The sequence below is a fragment of the Bombina bombina genome, chromosome 2 (assembly GCF_027579735.1).
Source record: "Bombina bombina isolate aBomBom1 chromosome 2, aBomBom1.pri, whole genome shotgun sequence".
Taxonomy (NCBI): Eukaryota; Metazoa; Chordata; class Amphibia; order Anura; family Bombinatoridae; genus Bombina; species Bombina bombina.
In genome coordinates this window covers 958,116,538-958,137,394 of record NC_069500.1, presented here as the reverse complement: position 1 = coordinate 958,137,394, position 20,857 = coordinate 958,116,538, and the positions used below count along the sequence as shown (strand labels likewise).

The following is a 20,857-nucleotide window of genomic DNA, read 5'->3' as shown; positions in this document are numbered from 1 at the left end:
TTGGAAAATTTACAGTTAAATTGAATTTTATGCAAAAAAGAAAGTTTTAGCAAATATGTAAACTAATTTGATATACTACTGAAATGTAAATGCTATTTACACTAATTAAACACAACATTTACACCAAAATCTTTAAAAGCCCAGTTTCATTAAATTATTCAACTATTATTGCAAACAAACATTAAAATCATTTTGCAGTTCCAGAAGTTCACTAAAAATCAAATACTTTGGTTTTACCAGTTCTCAAAGAGCTGATTCTCTAATTATTGGACAACTAACTCACATTTTGGTAAATCAGAAAAAAAATAATAGTTTTCTTAATTGAAAGATCATTGATTATAAATAAAAATCCATAATTTCACACATGCAAGATGAATAACTTCCAGTTCAGTATAAATCATAAACACAAAATCTGAATTACACTTTCCACCAGAATAAAATCTGTTCTACTAATCATTATTTTACATTGCAGAATTTTACTATCACTCACTGTAGATGCTCACAAAGTTCCAAGCCATTGTTCATCTACAGTACTCACATAACATCAACACACAGAACTGTACACAAAAACAATTGCTGTATTAAACAAGTGATAAAATGTAACACTTTGTGAACTTTAGGGTCTGAGCTTCCAGCTTATTTCTTGTTATGTGTAATTAGCTGCGTGCCAGGCTTTGGTACATTTCATAATAACTCCCTTGACCACATTTTCTGCAGGGTTGGCAGATATGGAAAGGCTCTATTCATTAGGGCAGAAAACAAGCCACAGAAACTTACCGCACTGTACAGCTTCCTTGCAGGATTCCAGCACACTACAAATTTCAACAGCCATCTCTCTCTATGCTTGAACAGGCCTCCCATATGACTATGATTAAGTAGGATATGAGAAAGCACCAATCACGGTTTCCCTTTTTTCTTAGACCTCCTCCCCCCCAGCATTACATGTGGTATAGGAACATGGTTATGCCTGCACTTAAACAGTAACCATCTGTTACTTGCAGGAAAAGCTCTGTCTAGTTCTCAGGTTTCCCTGCTTACAGGACTCTACGTCTTAGCACAATAACTTGGCTTTTAAATAGTGTGGGTCTCTCTTTAAACATGCACAATAGTTACAAAAGTCGCAATAGTAGCAGCCTACTCATTCAGACACATAAGCTGTAGGTTTGCTGCACAGACTTAAATTTTCCAGCTGCTGGTCTCTACAATTCAAACAGCCAGAAACCACAAAAGGCTGTATAGTGTGGCATGCATGATGCATGATGGGTGGTTCATAGCTGACACATACTGCTATGTGAAATGGAACATTTTTATTCTGTATGTTTTATGTTGATCAATGCAATTAAGCACATTTACTTTAACATAGCAGTCGTGCTATATTCAATAGTGATGAAAACATTCTTAGGTGAAATAAACTTCTCCAGGTTATGTGGTATATCCTGTTACGTTCACTACAGAATGGAGAGGTTTATGTAAGTGAATAAGATCCAAAAAATATGAAAGTTAAAAAGTCTTAGAATTTAATATAGTTAATTGGCTATTTAAAAGTGAACAATTCTATTTGCATCCATCACTAGTGTTGTGATAATTCATATATATATATATATATATATATATATATATATATATATATATATACACACACACACACGCATATATTTATATATATATATTATTTTATATATATATTATTTTTTTTATTATTTACTTACAGCATTTTTTAGCAACAATTCTTAAATTAGATAAATTAAAGGGATATGAAACCCAAGAATTTTCTTTTGTGATTCAGACAGAACATACAATTTTAAAAAAAAGTTTCCAATTTTCTTCTATTATCAAATTTGCTATGTACCCATGATAGACTGTATCGAAGAGATACCTAGGTAGGCATTTGGAGCACTACATAGCAGGAAATATTGCTGCCATCTAGTGCTCTTGCAAATGAATAAGATTCTTGCAAAACTGCTGTCATATAGTGCTCCAGAAATGGGCCAGCTCATAAGCATGTATCCCTGCTTTTCAACAAAAGATACCAACAGAACAAAGAAAAATTGATAATAGAAGTAAAATAGATTTTTTTTTAAAATCACATGCTCTATCTGAATTATGTAGTATGAAATTATGTAGAATTATGTAGTATGAATTATGGAATGAAAAGTTTGTGTTTCATATTCCTTTAAGTTTAGTGCATAGGCTCTAAAGAATACATAAAAACAAATGTTCATTTCATGGAGACAGTTCAGAGCTGATAAGCTGTCCTACAATTCACTGGATGATCCAGATTTCAGAACTTTGTCTCTCTTCTTTACTAATTTATGTTGTACTTTATTTCAGTGAAACCTGGGACCATCCAAACCAGTTTCAGAAATTACCTATCCATGGTTGTCTGTGCAGATTCTGCCCCCAATTACTTGGCACCCCTCCGTTTGCCTAAACTCTACCCCTAGACCACCCATCTCTGCCTCCTGATCTCTCAGAATCTAGCTAGGTTATTACTTAAAGGGACATAAAACAGGTTGAGAACTGTGTATATCCTAAAAGGGCCAATTAATTAAAAATAGTTTGCATAACAAAAGTGTTTAAAAATTGCTGGCAAATATTTTAAAATAATTTTCAAAAATAAGCAAAAGGAATTACATAGCTAAGCTGCCTGGAGAAACCATCTCCACCCCCTTATCAGTGTTTAGGCACAGGCATTGTATTTCAACTGAGTTCACAGCTTCTAGGCTTGCTCCATCAGATAATCCCTATGCATGTTTGCATTTTACCAAAACAACAATACATATGGATACAGCCATAGAAGGAAATGTGTGGGGGGAATTAGAGCTTTACAATTTAGAAACTAAAAAGAAAGGGTTAATGGCGAGGCACTGCGGTATAAATGTGCAGGTAAAGTAATTCAAGTACATATTATATTTTGTCTCTATCCCAATTTGTTTTATGTCCCTTTAATTTCTTGTAGATATAACAATGCTTTAACCAAAGTTTACAGCTATTCATGTATGTGTATTAGTTTTTCAAACTTTTACTAAATGATTTGGCAAAATGTGAAAGAAAAAATATGCAGAGTTTTTTTTTATTTAAATCACTCTATGGTGACAGTACAAGATAGATAAATTTGTCTAGCATATATTCCTCATAAAATGTTTTAACCATAGTGTAGCCTTTCATTGCATGAGACTAACAAATGCACTATCCAGTTGTGATTTAAGAAATCAACATTATGGTCTAGATTACAAGTGGAGCAAAATCATTTGCGTGCACGCGATATCAGGTTTTCAAGGCCATTTGAGTGCAAGTTAAATTACACTCGTATTACAAGTTAAAATGAAATGCGAACACAATCGTGATTTACGCTAGAATCATTACCACAACCTCAGAGCTCTGGTTAACTGTTATGCTCAAATAAAAAGTTGCACAAAACACAAAAATATATTTAACAGTATCGTTACACTCATAATAAAACTGTCTGATAAAAAATATTATATAAAAAAATTGAATTAAAAAGTTATAAGGGCTCAAAGATATGAGGTCTCAGGTGTTAAAAAAAGACTGCAAAGGGCTTTAACATAGAGATACAGTAGCAAGAAAAAGTATGTGAACCCTTTGAAATTAGTTGGTTTTCTGCATGAATTGGTCATAAAATGTCAACTCATCTTTATCAAAGTCCCAAGTATAGACAAGCATAATGTGCTTAAGCTAACAACACACAAACAATTATATTTTTTATGTTTTTATTGAACACATTCCATGAAACATTCACAGTGCTTGTGGAAAAAGTAAGCGATCACTTGGATTTAATAGCAAGTTTATCCTCTTTTGGCAGCAATAACCTCAACCAAGCATGTCCGGTAGCTGCAGATTAGAACTGCACAACATTCAGGAGGAATTTTGAACCACTCTTCCTTACAGAACTGCTTCAGCTCAGCCATATTCTTAGCATGTCTGGTGTGACCAGCTCTCTTGAGGTCATTCCACAGCATCTCTTTGGAGTCAAGGTCTGGGCTCTGACTGAGCCACTCCTAGGCATATTTTTTTTTTTGTAGTCATTCTGTAGTGGATTCACTTTGATGTTTACGATCATTGTCTGGCTACATCACCTGACTTGTACTGAGCATCAGCTGGTGAACAGCGACCTTGATATTATCCTGTAGGATATTGTGATAAACTTGGGAATTCATTTTTCCCTCGATGGATGGCAAGTGGTCTAGGCCAGGGGTCAGCAACCTTCGGCTCCCAGATGTTTTGTAACTACATTTCCCATGATGCTCAGATAGCCTAAAGAGTGTCCCAGCATTGTGGGAAATGTAGTTCCAAAACATCTGGGAGCTGAAGGTTGCTGACCCCTGGTCTAGGCTCTAAAGCAGCCCCACATCATGATGCTCCCTCCACCATACTTAACTGCTTGTATGATGTTTTCATGTTGGTATGCAGTGCCCTTTTTACGCCATATATTGTGCTGCATGTTTTTCTCAAACTACTCAACCTTAGTTTCATCAATCCACAAAACATTTTTCCAGTAGCGCTGTAAAATGTCATGGTGGCCTTTGGTAAACTTCAGGTGCGCAGCAATGTTTTTTTGGAAAAGCAGCGGCTTTCTTCATTGTGTTCTGACATGGACACCATGCCTGTTCAATGTTTTCCGTAAAGTATACTCATGAACAGAGATGATAACCAGTTCTAATGATTTTTTTACGTTTTTAGCTGTCCCTCTAGGGTTCTTTTTTACCTGATTGAGAATCGGGAGATGTGTCTTTTGAGTCATCTTGACGGGACAGCCACTTCTAGGGACAGTAGCCACAGGACTAAATCCTCTCCATTTATAGACACGTTGTCTAACAGTGGAGAGATGAATATCTAAGGTCTTTGAGATAACTTTTTAACCCTTTCCAGCTTTATTTAAAGCAAAAAAATGTGATCTTAGGCTTTATGAGAGCTCTTTTTTTGCAAGGCATGGTTCACATCAAGATATGCATTTTATAAATAGCAAACTCAAAATGTGTGAGTGCTTTTTATAACTCAAAAGTAGCTCTAAGCCACATCCCAATCTCGTTTCATTAATTGGGCACCAGGTTTGCCAATTTCAAAATCTAATACGCTTCTGTTGAAGTAACACATCACTTTAGTACTAGAATCCTAATCACCTTTGAAATTGGGTTATTGTATACTATATATACACCCTTGTAGTTAGGGTTCATAAATTTGTTATTAGGAATATAGGGATATTCGTTAGTATTAATTCACTATTTTATTATTTAATTCACAATTATTATTATCACATCCTTATGGACGTATAGGAAACTGTATGAACAAAATACAACAGGAATAAAAAATTGACGAACAGGGCAAAAACTGCCTGATATATACTACATCACTCTGGGTACGCTACACAGAATGCCCCATATGAATATAATAAATAGGGGTCACACTTTGGACCTAATATAATTAAAATTCACGAAGTAATGGTGACCGCTACTTTATGTGTATTTACACATACTACATGCATAAGCTTCTGTTCCTGGTGGGAAGAATGGCACCATAGGTATAGGAGCCGTAAAGTTTAATCACTTTTTTAATCCATATAGTTATATATTGTGTTTATGGACTTATGATATTTATACATTATCTAGATATCAAATATTTTAAACCCTTTTTAAAATGAGTTAGGTACGATGTGTTTATATTTTATTATTTATCGATTGTTATATATATATATGTAATCTACTTTTACTAGTGTATTAGGTGTGGAGAGAGCAAGATCAATATTTCAGTTTCCCTTAGTGTGGGATAACAGCCGCTGTGTACTACCATAGAACGGCATATAGCTGGGTTTCAGAAAAGTTCTCATTATTGATCTCAGGCACGCTGAGCGCACATCCCCCAACAATTAACATAGGTGATTGGCGTGATTCACACACACCTAGTGCGGGCAGCGTATCATAGAGGTTGATATGAAAACCGGAGTTGGTCATTGGGTGATAAGCTCACACACCTTTTTTAGGGAGGTCGTAATTATGTAGGTTGTATGGTAATCACGGCTATAAAAGCCGGTGGAAGTCCTATGTATAATATGCCTGATGAATCGGCCGTTAGTAGCCGAGAAACGAGTAGCATATTTCCATATGCTCACCTATATGCAGCTTTGTATTACAGCCAATATTGTTTATATCAATAAATACCTTGATTTTATTCTGGCTTTGCTACTTATTGGGTGAGAACAGCATTACCATACACCTACGTTGGAGGAACCTTTGAGACCGGAGGGAGCTAGCTGGTTAGCTCTGATAGCCAGCCTGCGTCTACAAGCACATAAGTGTGCTTCTTCAAATTGTGAGTACCCTGTGTAAGAATTGTGGAGCTGGGGGTTTCTGGTTATCACGGATACACACATTTGGGCGCTTCTTATCTTTTAGATTGGGAGCGAGCGATTGCCGGAGGGAGCAAGCTGGGTAGCTCTGATAGCCAGCCCGCTACTACTAGCACATAAGTGTGCTTGAGGATATTGTGAGTAGTCTGTGTATAAGATTGGTGTCTGTTTAACTTCGTTGTTCGCTACGGATACACACATTTGTGCGCCTCTCTTGTGTTTGCAGTTTTCTGTTGAAGTAATTAGCCTACAGTTTCACATACTTTTTTCAACCTGTACTGTGAATATTTGAATGATATATTCAATTTGTACAAGAACAATATAATATTTTTTGTGTTATTAGTTAAAACAGATTGTGTGTACCTTAGAAAAACATCAAACCAGATTTTAAGACACATTTATACATAAATGCAGTCATTTCTAAAGGGTTTACATATTTTTTCTTGCTACTGTACATACATATATATGTCTAAATCTGGATTTGTATATATGTATATATATACACTCACCAGCCACTTTATTAGGTACACCTGTTCATTTGTTTGGTAACACAAATTGCTAATCAGCCAATCACATGGCAGTAACTCAATGCATTTAGGCATGGTTGTTGGTGCCAGACGGGCTGGTCTAAGTATTTAATAAACTGCTGATCTACTGGGATTTTCACACACAACCATCTTTAGGGTTTACAGAGAATGGTCCGAAAAAGAGAAAATATCCAGTAAGCGTCAGTTGTGTGGATGAAAATGCCTTGTTGCTGTCAGAGGTCACAGGAGAATGGGCAGACTTGGTTTGAGATGATAGAAATGCAACAGTAACTCAAATAACCACTTGTTACAACCAAAGTATGCAGAATACAATCTCTAAAACACGTTGAACCTTGAAGCATATGGGCTACAGCAGCAGAAGACCACACCGGGTGCCACTCCTGTCAGCTAAGAACAGGAAACTGAGGCTACAATTCCCACAGGCTCACCAAAATTGGACAATAGAAGATTGGAAAAACATTGCCTGATCTGATATGTCTCAATTTCAGCTGCGTCATTTAGATGATAGGGTCAGAATTTGTTGTAAACAACATGAAAGCATAGATCCATCCTGCCTTGTATCAATGGTTCAGGCTGGTGGTGGTGGTGTAATGGTGTGGGGGATATTTTCTTGGCACACTTTGGGCCCCTTATTACCAATTGGGCATCATTTAAATGCCACAGCCTACCTGAGTATTGTTGCTGAACATGTTCATCCCTTTATGACTACAGTGTACCCATCTTCTGATGGCTATTTCCAGCAGGATAAAGCACCATGTTACAAAGCTCAAATCATCTCAAACTGGTTTCTTGAACATGACAATGATTTCACTGTACTCCAATGGCCTCCTCAGTCATCAGATCTCAATCCAATAGAGCACCTTTGGGATGTGGTGGAGATTTGCATCATGAATGTGCAGCCAACAAATCTGCAGAAACTGTGTGATGCTATCATGTTAATATGGACTAAAATGTCTGGGGAATGTTTCCAACACCTTGTTGAATCTATGCCACAAAGAATTAAGGCAGTTCTGAAGGCAAAAGAGGGTCCAACCCGATACTAGCAAGGTGTACCTAATAAAGTGGCCAGTGAGTATATATATATATATATATATATATATATATATATATATGTGTGTGTGTGTGTGTGTGTGTGTGTGTGTGTGTGTGTACAGATGTATTTATATATTTATATGTGTATTTATGTATTTGCAAATATATATTCACATATTAAAACATATGCATAGACATATACACAAGTGCATTGGAGCCCTTTGCAATCAATTAGATGAAAACATTAAAAAATCTTATTTATGCAATATTCATATTTAATAAAGTGTTATACTTTGTATTTACTGTAAATTGTATGCATTCCAATGTTGTGCATATTGCAGAATATGTTCTATGTATTATTAAATAGATATTCCTATATATATCTGTATATATCTATACTTATAACACAATCATGTACAAGTTACAACCCCAATTCCGAAAAAGTTGGGACAGTATGAAAAATGCAACAAAAAAAACTAAACAAAAATAGTCATTTGAAAATTTAATTTACCCTGTACTATATTGAAAACACATTATTAACACAATATTAGATGTTTTACTTAGTGAATTTAATGTATTTTTTTAAATATACACTCATTTCAAATCTGATGACTGCAACACGTTCCAAAAAAGTAAAAAAAAAAATCCATCAGTTATATATTTAAATATCTCTTTAAGAATAAATAGAACTTATTCTGCTATCTATTTGAGTATGAAATAGGCAATATTATCTTCTTATGTTTTAAATAACCGAAATCGTGTTTGCGCGACTTGTGGGTGTTTTTTTCAACTTTTTCAGCTTCATTTTTCTTCACGACTTCTCAAAGTCTTTTTGTTACCATGACTTTGCAACTTTTTACTTTTAACTCATAATACGAGCGCAAATTTCTGTGCAGATTTTTTTTTTACTTCTAGTGGTTTTAATGCTTGAAAGCGAGCGCAAGCTACCACTACTTCACTTGTAATCTAGCCCTATAGGGGCAAATACGGAGCTCTGTGCAGGGGCCAGGAAGCTGAGGACTAAGTAATGGAGTACTGTGGGCAGAGTTGTAGGTGCCCTGTGGGCAGACTCAGGGTAGATAGAGTATCAGGTGTTCTGTGGGTAGGATTTGGAAGTTTAGGGATCTGGCTAGATAGTTCCCTGTGACAAGATGGGCCAGGGCCATGGCTAAGCACGAAGGGACAGGAGTAGTGAGAGGCAATTTTCATTTTTCCGTCTCAGCAAAGCCAGTCAAAAGGTTTACAAAGTAAAATTGTGGGCTACTTTTTTTAACCCAATGCACCCTTACAAAATCACCACTGACATTAACAGTTACATTAAGACTAGATGAAAAGTTCACCCCACAATATTTTTTTTCTATTTTTCATTAAGTCTAAGCTTTTTAAATATTTTCCCCATGTATCATACCCCAACCAGTATTTTGTTCACGGTTCACTTGTGTGTGTTTTCTAAAGATGCTGATGTAGACATGAACATCAGGAATTCAGTGTATAGGTAGTAAATTGTGACTGTATTTCTATGCTTAGAAGCACTGGTTGCTCTATTATGTTAAAGGGACACTGAAGCCAATTTTTTTATTTCTTGATTCATATAGAGCATGCAATTTTAAGCAACTTTCTAATTTACTCCTATTATCAATTTTTCTTCGTTCTCTTGCTATCTTTATTTAAAAAAGAAGGCATCTAAGTTAAGGAGCCAGCCTAATCGTTGTTTCAGAACCCTGGAGAGCACATGTTTATTGGTGCTGTCCAATCAGCAAGGACAACCCAGGTTGTTCCCCAAAAATGGGCCAGCATCTAAACTTACATTCTTGCTTTTCAAATGAAGATATCAAGAGAATGAAGAACATTTGATAGTAGGAGTAACTTAGAAAGTTACTTAACATTGCATACTCTATCTAAATCACAAAAGAAAAAAATTGGGTACAGTGTCCCTATAACAAGCTGTACTTTTTTTTAGTTATGTGGAAAATATGTGTTTACCAATTTTGTGATATGATCATTTAATAGTGAAAGTGAACAATTTCATTTGTATTAAACTCTAAACAAATGCAGGCATTTTATTTTCTTGTGATACCTAAATACATCTGTTTTTATTTTATTTGTATAGTTTCCCCAAAAAGAGGACCCCGGTATGCCAGGGCTTAACAAATATGTTTAAAATCTAACAGCTATTCCAAATGCTTAGAAACACAAATTACAAACCAAGCAGTGGTTATTCTCTTGGCCCTTAGACACATAACACATTAACCCATCAATGTCCAGTTACATACCTAACAGTATTCTGGTGCAGCCAGAATGTGAATGCAAACTCTCCGTCCACTCACTTTCACAGCTGCCCTCTAAACTTTAAAAACATGCAGTTCTCTGTTTTCTATGTTCTAAATCATACAGGTCTCCCTGCAAAGTTTCACTGATGTGCAAGTCTCTCTTTCCCCTGTTTCCCTCTACAACTTCTCAGCTTACCATCAATTTGCTAGGTGTTAGACTGCAATTTCTATGTACCATGGCAACCTAGTATCCAGTAGTTGTCTTGTCTTGTTATAAGCTTGGAAAAATCTATCAAATCACATCACCTTACACTTCTCATCCCATGGAGCAAAATTAAAAAAGGATGAGAGAGAATTTCACTGTTAGTGAATTGTCTCAGAATACAGTTTCTCCACAAAATACTGATAACACAGCAGATGATCTGGGAAGGGTGGTAGAATGGGTCATACAAAGGACCATCCATAAATCTTTAAATTAGGCTCCAATCAAGTTCCCACCCCATAGCAGCACTAAGCCCTGTGATGTGTGTGTGTATATATATATATATATATATATATATATATATATATATATACACACACACTCACACACAAAATGCACAACAGGCGTGAAATTGCTGGAAATTTTCAAAAATGCTTTATTATGCACAAATATCAAAGCATGTGACGTTTTGGGGATCTTATCCCTTCATCAGACCATACTTTATTTGCTTGCACCCTGGTGGATGAACAGATGGTGAGAGTGCACTCTTTTGGGATTTTTTAACAAGACAACCTTGTCAGCTTAAAATAGCAAGTAATGACAGTGAGACAAGATTCTTTAAATGTGCAATAAATTCTATATGAATTACACAATCTGGGATTAAGGGGTAAATTTATAAAGCTATGTGGAGCAAGTTTGCATAAGTGAGCCTGCTGCCACATATTTAGGAAGCAAAAACTGTTTCTTTTTTCCTTTCTACCACCTCAGAAGGGGCAAGATCAATCAACCTGACACTAAATTGGTTGTACTGGAGCAGGGTGTGGCAGTGCACAAGAATCCCCTTGTGCAATGATCAATTCCACCGTGCATTGAAACATTGCAAGCTGCGATTGCAAGCAGACAGGTTCACTACTTTTGAACCTGTCTGCCTGTAGCAATGGTAACCTAAGTGTAGGTTAAATATGCTGACATTACCGCTTGAACTCCCAGAACACCCACATCCAGCCCCTTGTTCTTGTTTGTGAGGTCGCCAATTCTATCCAGCAAGACTACTTTACCAGAAGAAAAGAGACATGACACAATTACAAACATTTACATAAACCGTTTTGCAAGCGTATTTCTGAAGTGGTGCTGTTGTAGTTATTGTTTTTTTTGTTTGTTTTTCATTAAAAGTGGATTTTTATATATTGATTAGGAAAAGAACTTCCATGCTCAAGTATTTTTTACAAAAAAAATGTAACGTATTAATTCACTTGCTTAATATTTTTTGTCAATGGTGGAATCCCATCATTTTTAAAACATAAAATTATTGGGCCCCATGTCAAGTTGAGAAGTTGTCCGCATGTCTTCTCTGCATAAAGGCAGCGGATCTGATGAGTGTGTACTAATGCCCGCCCCTGCTTTTGAACAACCTTTCGATGCGAGAGAAGCGCCTGTCAATTACCCTGAGCGAGAGAGTTCAGGGTGATTTCTCTTCATCATCTCAGAAGTGGAAAAGAGTATAAGAAGCAGCGGTCTAATTGTGGGAATAAATTAAGTGTGTAATATTAATTTTCTGTTCAGCGCACTTTACTTTTAGTGGTTCATATTTGACGCGTGAGATATGAAGTATTGAGCACCTCAAGAACTGTATGAATTAATAGCAGGAACACACAATAGAAAAACTGTGAAACAGTATAGATGAAGCAATACTCAATGTATTTCTAACATGATATTGCTCCTCGGCATCCTCATGAGCAATTATGGATATTGCCCATTTTCTAATTTATACCACTGCTGCCCTAGGCTTTTCACAAGGATAGGACTTTTTTATTCTGTATAAGTAATTATGCATCTCACTTTTTATGCAGTCTCCAAAGACAAATATATCTGAAAAAGAGGAGGCTTTACATTTTCTTGTGCTGAACTCAATTATTAGCAGAACATCACTTCCAGACAAAGATCAATAATACAATATCACTGGCAGCTGTCTACTATGTCTAATAACAATCCAGCTTTGCTGTATGCTACTATAAAGATAATACCATACAAGATCAAATGTATATTAATTAAATGAGAAAACATCTCAAAACTTGACTTACTTTTGTTTATTAAAACTGCAAATAAATATAATATTCTCTTGTCTTTTGAGTAAATTTAGAATAATCTATTAGTCATTATTTTACTCATGATGATAAAGTTCAAGTCTGATGATTATGCACAGAAACAATGCAGTGTTCTCTTAGACGATTGGATTTTTGATTTACCACACCCTTCAATTAATTGCATCAGCTGAGATCAGCCACTTACTGTTTAAAGGGACATTAAACCCAAAATGTTTCTTTCATGATTCAGATAGAGCATACAATTTGAAACAACTTTGCAAATTACTTCTATTATCTAATTTGCTTCATTTTCTTGGTATCCTTTGATGAAAAGCATATCAAGATACGCTCAGGAGCTTGAAGCTAGGTGTTGATAGGTGGCTGAACTTGCATGCCCATTTTCATTAGCTTACAAATGTGTGCAGCTAGCTCCCAGGAGTGCATTGCTGCTTCTTGAATACAAGATACCAAGAGAATGAAGCAATATTAATAATAGCAGTAAATTGGAAAGTTGTTTAAAAACTGTATAATTTATCTGAATTATGAAAGAAAAAAATTGTGTTTCATGTTCCTTTAAATTGATATTATAGTCATTTCTTGTACTTGATTTACAGCCACAAAATCATCATGAAAAAGTATAAATTTTGACACACACAATCAATATTTTGACATTAGTTTTTATTATTATTGATACAATTTATTTGTATAGAGCTGCAAAATTCTGTAATGTTGGGTACCCATAATTAAAATACTGTGCAATATATAATTATATATATATTTATTTATTTCTTACAGATCCAGACTGATATTCTGCAATGTACAGCAGAGACAGCTCTGGAAATATATTCATTATGTTAGCTCTTCATCTAAAATTATCTAAAACAAATGCTTGGAATATACAACGATCCAAAAATCTTACCGTTAATATAATATAAACTGATGCAATCTTGAGAGACTGTTAGTTTTGTGCAAATGTAAAAAAATAACAAAAAAATAACAAAAAGAATATGAAACAAACATGAAATTAGTTTTTAAATATGATTTCAATTGGATTTTCTGGTTGTTTTTTTTCCTTAGACCACAGTCTTTTTTTGGCAAGATCTTTTGATATTCATGAGTAAATTGCAGGTGTCAGTAAGTGCAACCATTATGTCTACAGTCTCTTGTATATAATAGGTTTGAACAAAGACTCAATACATAAGGGGATTGTTTATTTGGCAAACTGATACAAATAGGGGGATCATAAATGTAAGTGCTTATTTGTAACATTAATGCTTCAATTTAATTAAAAGGGCATTGTACCTCATCTAATTTGTCTTCCATTTCACAAAGGGATTTGTTAATTTTTTAAGAAGAAAAAAAAGATGTTCCTGTGCTAAACAAGCCTATCTTTGTCAGTCTTGAGGGGGCAATTTCCTCTTTTAAACCAATTTAGCAGGTTTGTCTCTATCATACAAAGGGCATTGAATATCTAGGTATGTAACCTGCTTGTTCCAATTTTAAGCTAAACTTTTGACTTAAAGGAACATTAAACCACAACCATTTCTTTCATGATTCAGACAGAGGGCCCAATTTATGAAAGTGCGAGTGGACATGATACAATGTAGCATATCATGTCCGCCGCACATTGATAAATGCCGACAGCATACGCTGTTGGCATTTATCATTGCACAAGAAGTTCATGTGAACTGCTTGTGCAATGCCGCCCCCTGCAGATTGGCCGCTAGCAGGGGGTGTCAATCAGCATGATCGTATAGGATCGGGCAGAATTGATGTCTCAGAGCAGGTGGACAAGTTATGGAACAACGGTCTTTAGACCGCTGCTTCATAACTGCTGTTTCCGGCGACCCTCAAAGAGCTTGATAAATCGGCCCCAGAGCATGCAATTTTAAACTAATTTTAAATTGACTTATTTTATCAAATTTGCTTCATTCTCTTAGTATCTGGACTTTAGATTAAAATATTAAAAATGATAAAAGGAAAAAAAAACACGTTAATAATTAATTATTACTATTATTATTATTAATAATAATAATAATAATTTTCTAGAGAATCAACAAATTCCATGGTGCTATAATTTCAAATGAATAGGTCCATATACAGTACAGACAGTACTTATGTCTACTGTGCATGGACCCATTAATTTAATATAACAGTCTTTTTATGTTTATGTGATTGCGCAACAAACCTTTATTCTGTGGATCAAGATTGGAGCTAGTGGCAACAGCTCCTAATTTGTTGGCACTCTCTTGGTAAACAGTATTGTGCTATGCTGCATTTCTCCTTTAATCTAAAAGAACAGACCTTTCGACTATCCCAATTTGAGGACATTGCCTGATTCTTAGCTCTGTCCTACTGTCCCTGCATCATTTTCCTAAGCCCCATTCATGGACCAACCAGACAAGTACACTAACCACACAGACATGCCCACTAACTTCCAGGCATTCCTGCACACTATCCATCCTCAACCCCAAACCACAAGACAGTGACAGATACCCCTCAACCTCCTGGTTTATAACTTATGGATACAAAGCCACAAATGTTGTGAATGAAATAACACATCTCATACATAAGATGTCATACATGGATGTATTCAAGATATCTATAATAAAACAAGTTTATATGTTGCTTTCAATGAAAGCTCAGTACTTAAAATTGTATGGCCTTATTTTTCTTTTTATAACTATAAAACAAATTCTGAGTACAGTAGTGAGACCAATTTATATATATATACATATAAAAAAAAAACATGGTAAAAAATGAGCTAAACAAAAAAAATAGTATGATTTTTCCTGCTTTCATCTACTTAACTGCAAAGGGCTCTAATATACTTATATATATTTATATATATGTATATGTATGCATCACTGTTCCCTCTAAGGCCAGTTTTGTGAGCGGCCCAGCAGTGAAACAGTTAATTAGAGCAATTAACAAACACTACACAATGCAGACTCCAAGGTGTGGTTCCCTTATTAACTATTTCACTGCTGGGCTGCTCACAAAACTAGCCTTAGAGTGAACACTGGTATGCATATGTATTTATGTGTTTAAATGTGTTTATATGTCTTTAAATACTTACTTTCAACTTTTATTGCGAGAAGAAAACCCAACACACTCAAACACTCGTGATAAACCCCTTGTGCGTAATTCTTAACACGCTACTCGAAATCTAGCCCATAGGTAACTAGAACCCAAGTCTTAACTTGAAAAAATATCAGATAGAGAATTTGCAAACCAGAAACAATTTATTATCTCTTACAGGCTGGTAAAAAGAGCACACTCCCAAAAGCTTGTTTTTTTTTTTGTTTTTTTTTACAAAGAACTATTTACCCATAACAAAGTGGCAATAGATTCTGAAATACTCTAAAGATGTGAAATATATTGCCATTAAATTTAAAGGGACACTAAACCCAAAAATTTCAGATTTTAAATCAATATTACAATATTACAATTTACTTCTATTATTTATTTTGCTTCATTTTTTAGATATCCTTATTTGAAGAAAAAGCAATCCACATGGGTGAGCCAATCACACAAGGCTTCTATGTGCAGGAACCAATCAGCAGCTACTGAGCCTATCTAGATATGCTTTTCAGCAAAGAATATCAAGATAATAAAACAAATTATGTAATAGAAGTAAATTAGAAAGTTGTTTAAAAATTGTATGCTCTTTTTAAATCATGAAAGAAAAAAATGTGGGTTTCATGTCCCTTTAAATTAAAGGGACAGTCTAGGCCAAAACTTTCATGATTCAGATAGGGCATGTAATTTTAAACAATTTTCCAATTTACTTTTATCACCAATTTTGCTTTGTTCTCTTGGTATTCTTAGTTGAAAGCTTAACCTAGGAGGTTCATATGCTAATTTCTTAGACCTTGAAGACCACCTCTTTCAGATTGCATTTTAACAGTTTTTCACCACTAGAGGGTGTTAGTTCACATATTTCATATAGATAACACTATGCTTGTGCACGTGAATTAATCTGATAGCAGGCACTGATTGGCTAGACTGCAAGTCTGTCAAAAGAACTGAAAAAGGGGCAGTTTGCAGAGGCTAAGATACAAGATAATCACAGAGGTTAAAAGTATATTATTAAAATTGTGTTGGTTAGGCAAAACTGGGAAATGGGTAATAAAGGGATTATCTATCTTTTTAAAACAATAAAAATTCTGGTGTAGACTGTCCCTTTAAATTATCTGCAAATGCATTAATTATGTGCAAAAACAATATATCTATAAAATGATGCATAAAATAATATATAAAATAAAATGCATGGAAACATGATATTATTTTTACCAACATATCAACACTATTTTTTCCTTTACAAAATCTAATGATTTAATGCTAAGGTGATAATTGTGGGTTATATATTACTTAAAACAGATCCCAAAATATCTACATAAGGAAATGGATTGCATATACATATAAATATTAGGAAAAGCACCTAATGTTCGCCATAAGTGACATTTTGTGTACATAACAGACTATATATTAGTTGGGTACCAGTTTGTCTTTATGCTGGAAAGTGGCTAAATGTAAATCCAAAAATAAATTGAAAAAATAATAAACACCAAAAAAGGGAAAATCCAAAAATGTAGGTTTTAAAGTATTACTACAGTGTAATATTTTTGTTTATTCTACTTAATTTTTTCCCCAATAATATACTGTATCAATCTTTTAGACACAGGTTCAATAACTTTAACACTTTAGGCTTTCTATAAGTTAAAAAAATAAATTGTAGTATTTTTCCATTAAATAACACACAGCACTAAGTTAAATATTCTAAAGCTTTCAATAAATACTGTCAAAAATGCAAAGAAACAATAGATATATAAATAAAAGATAAAAAAGATTAAAAGGAGAACCAATAAATCACATTTGCCTATTCATTTTTAAAATTCAAACTTTAATCTATAAATTAATAGTATTTTACCATGAAAACATGCACATTTTTAAAACAAGAAATGATATTTACTAATACATGAGAGAAGGCAGATCAAAATAAATTAGATCATTTTATATAAAGGTCTCTAAAATGCAGCTGCATTTTGCTTTTGTCTTCCAAAGAGCTAGTGGCAAGAAATCAACTAAAGACAAAACCATTGTTTCAGTCTTTTTGTTTTGGTCACAAGGCTTAAAAATAAGAATTAAATTAGTATTCAGTATCTGTCTGATGTTTTACAGCTGTGTGACAGAGCATTTTTTAAGCATTTCAAAATGTGTACATGACTCTACAGCAAAGATGGCTAACCATGATGTGTAAGGGGACATGAAACCCACATGATTTATTTCATGATTTATTAAGAGCATGCAATTTTAAACAAATTTCTAATTTACTTCTATTATCTAATTTGCTTCATTCTCTTGATATACTTTGCTGTAAATCATATATAGATAGGCTCAGTAGCTGCAGATTGGTGGCTGCACATAGATGCCTCGTGTGATTTGTTCACCCATATGCATTGCTATTTCGTCAACAAAGGATATCTAAAAAATGAAGCAAATTAGTGAATAGAAGTAAATTGGAAAGTTGTTTTAAATGGTATTCTCTATCTGAATCATGAAAGAAAAATTTTGGGTTTAGTGTCCCTTTAAGCTATCTGCAGTCTAACTGAGCATCATTGGAAATGCAGTTCTAAAACATCAGAGGTGCCAAGGTTAGCCATCACTGCTCTATAGAAATCTTGGTTTTATATGTCCTTAGCCACTTACTTGCACTTGACTTTTACATTTTTAAAAAAAACTATATTTCATATAAGTTTAATAGCTAAGACCACAGCTCCATAGCTAACATTGAAGGCGGAAAAGCCTGTATCGATGGGGCTCCAAAGCTGCTTCCCCAAGTTCATAAATGGAGCCCTATATTATGTAAAGAACATAGGAAATTAGATTATTTATTACTTAGTACGGGTTTGTGCTGTAGGTCTTACACTGTGTCGGATTAGCATGTGAGCGATAGGATTTAGATTTTTTTTCAGATGTGCTCTCCATTGAAGAGCATCGGAAGAAAAATTAGCAGTTAGCAAACTTTTTACTTTCAACTTGTAATATGTGAGCTATCCCGAGTGTTACAAGTTTACTTTCAGCGATATTAAAGCTCAAGCGTGCGTGCTAATTACCTCTCCACTTGTAATCTGGCCCTAGATCAGGTGCAACATATTCTTTAATTTATTCAGCCAGATTACGTATGCTCCTCCCACTTATCAGCTAAAATATCTTTACACAAAGTAACTTTTTGTAGGTAGTATTCATTTGATACATATAGATGCAACCAATATACTATATCATAACACTATCAAACAAATAATTATATATTTTTATGACACTTTAGAAATATTTAATCCAAAAGCTTTTCACACTGTTGTATACCTATAAGTGTTTCTATAAGAATGTTGGTAGTGAAATCATGACAATCAAAACATTACAGCAGTCAAATATTTATTAACCCCCTAGCTGCCGGAAAGAGCTGCAACACATTCTAAACCAAGGTATTAAACTTAACCTCATGACATTTTGACTAATGCAATTTCAGCATTATTTATAAGGATATCACCTTTTGAATTTGCAGAGTCTGCATAATTTTAGATCTCTCATATTTAAGTGATAGTTGGTTGTGTATCAGTCTCATCAAAATCATTTTATTTGTCTTCCTGTTTGGCTGTGGGTGACTTTTAAAAAATGTCTAGTCTATGAGACTTGTAAAAATAACTGTAGAAAAATTCCAAACAGTTTTAGTCATTCACTGTTAGAACACGATACCTACATGGTACAGCTGATAAGATTGCAGGTATTTATTAGCATGCCCGTGATTTAAGACTTGTAACCATTTTGTTTCCATTGCAGATAGTCTAAATATAGTAGATTGTAGTATGTAAATGTCTCCCTAACAGGGAGAGCTGGTTCAAGCCCCTGCCTTGTGTCCTAAACACTAAATTAGTTTATTATACTTCCAGTATCCATTATTTATGCAACCAAAATTACGCTTTTAAATGTTAAAATCTGTTATTTCAGTTTTTTTCCAGTTTTCATTTTTTATGTGTATTGTACTTTTTGCCTCTGTTTATATTTTTTCCATAATCTACCAACTTTGGTCAAGTTTACATTGACACCCTTAATTATGTTCAACAGGTTGATATTAGTTCAAATGACTACTGAAAATATTGGCATTTGATGCTTTAAAAATGTGCCCACATTTTTTGCGACAGCCCCATATTGAGAGTCACATTCATTTTTATTCACTTAACAATGAGCCATTAACAATTCTGATGTTAATCTGCAAAAAAAAAATATTTCTACAGAACTAATGTATTTATTACAAAACACTTTTTAAACATGCAAAACACACTCCTATTCAATACAATCATATGCATATTTAAGTATGTTGACTCAAATTTTATATATATAAGTACCTATAAATATGAGTATAAAATATATTAAATTATGAAATATATCTTAAAGGATCCATGAATTCATCATTTTTTAAATTAGAGGATATTGTTTAAATTTATAAGGATAAATATATTAACTAAACATAAAAGGCTGACCTAGCTGTACAGTAAGTTAAATAACATTAAATATTTTAAAATATATTTCTATGTCTTCTGTCATTCAAAGGTTAAGGTTGCATATCTCAAACAAATTTTTTTTTCCCATTCGGACTGTAAACTGTTGGGTTGCGACTGTGCTTGGAGTTGGCACGCATGAAGATTCGTCCCCTATAAAAAACAGGTCATAAAGGTGTGGTCTCATTTGAACATCTTACATGCATATACAATATTGCGAGAGAACGAGTTCACATTTTACAGTTTCAGAGCTGTTAATATATCATAAGTCCTTCTAATGGTAGAAACCCATAGTCTCCATCTTATTTTTATATCAACCCAAACTGGAAACTGTGCATTTACAAGCAATACAGATAAATATTGTTAAAAAAACTAAATACTTGTCAAATATTAAAATCACAATCTAGAGAAAAAAAAATAGTCCCTGCGCTATTAGTAACACATTAAGCTGTAGTTTACAGCCCGGTGGTAGTTTCCCATGTGGGCATTATTTTGCTTGTATCATATATTAACCCTTTGAGTGCTAATGATGGCTCAGAGCCGTCACTAGCACTCTCCCACCTTGAGGGAGATCTGGGGGTCCCATCCGCTCCTACCCCGGCGATCATGCCTGTAGAGTGACAGGCATCGCTGGGGCTTCCCGTTTTGTGTGGTGACGTCACGTGCAAAAACGTGATGATGTCATCATGCACCTTTATTTATACTTAACAATGTTAAGTATAGGAGCAGGGGGCATGCTGCTTAGAAGCCTGTATCTCAGGCATCTAAGCAGCTACAGACCCCCAAGACAGACCC

General features: G+C 34.4%; 1 protein-coding gene across 3 annotated transcripts in view; it reads right to left on the bottom strand.

The window, feature by feature from the left end:
• The window catches only part of BMPR1B (bone morphogenetic protein receptor type 1B), a 729,768-nt gene that overhangs the window by 520,770 nt on the left and 188,141 nt on the right, over window positions 1–20,857 (bottom strand). The window contains exon 1 of one of the 3 annotated variants that reach the window (XM_053703448.1): window positions 778–874. The exons of 1 other annotated variant lie outside the window; for it this stretch is intronic. The gene's annotated coding sequence lies outside the window, so the exon portion shown is untranslated. Of the gene's footprint in view, window positions 1–777; window positions 875–20,857 lie in introns of those variants that run through there. One more of the 3 variants, XM_053703450.1, reaches the window with a different exon arrangement.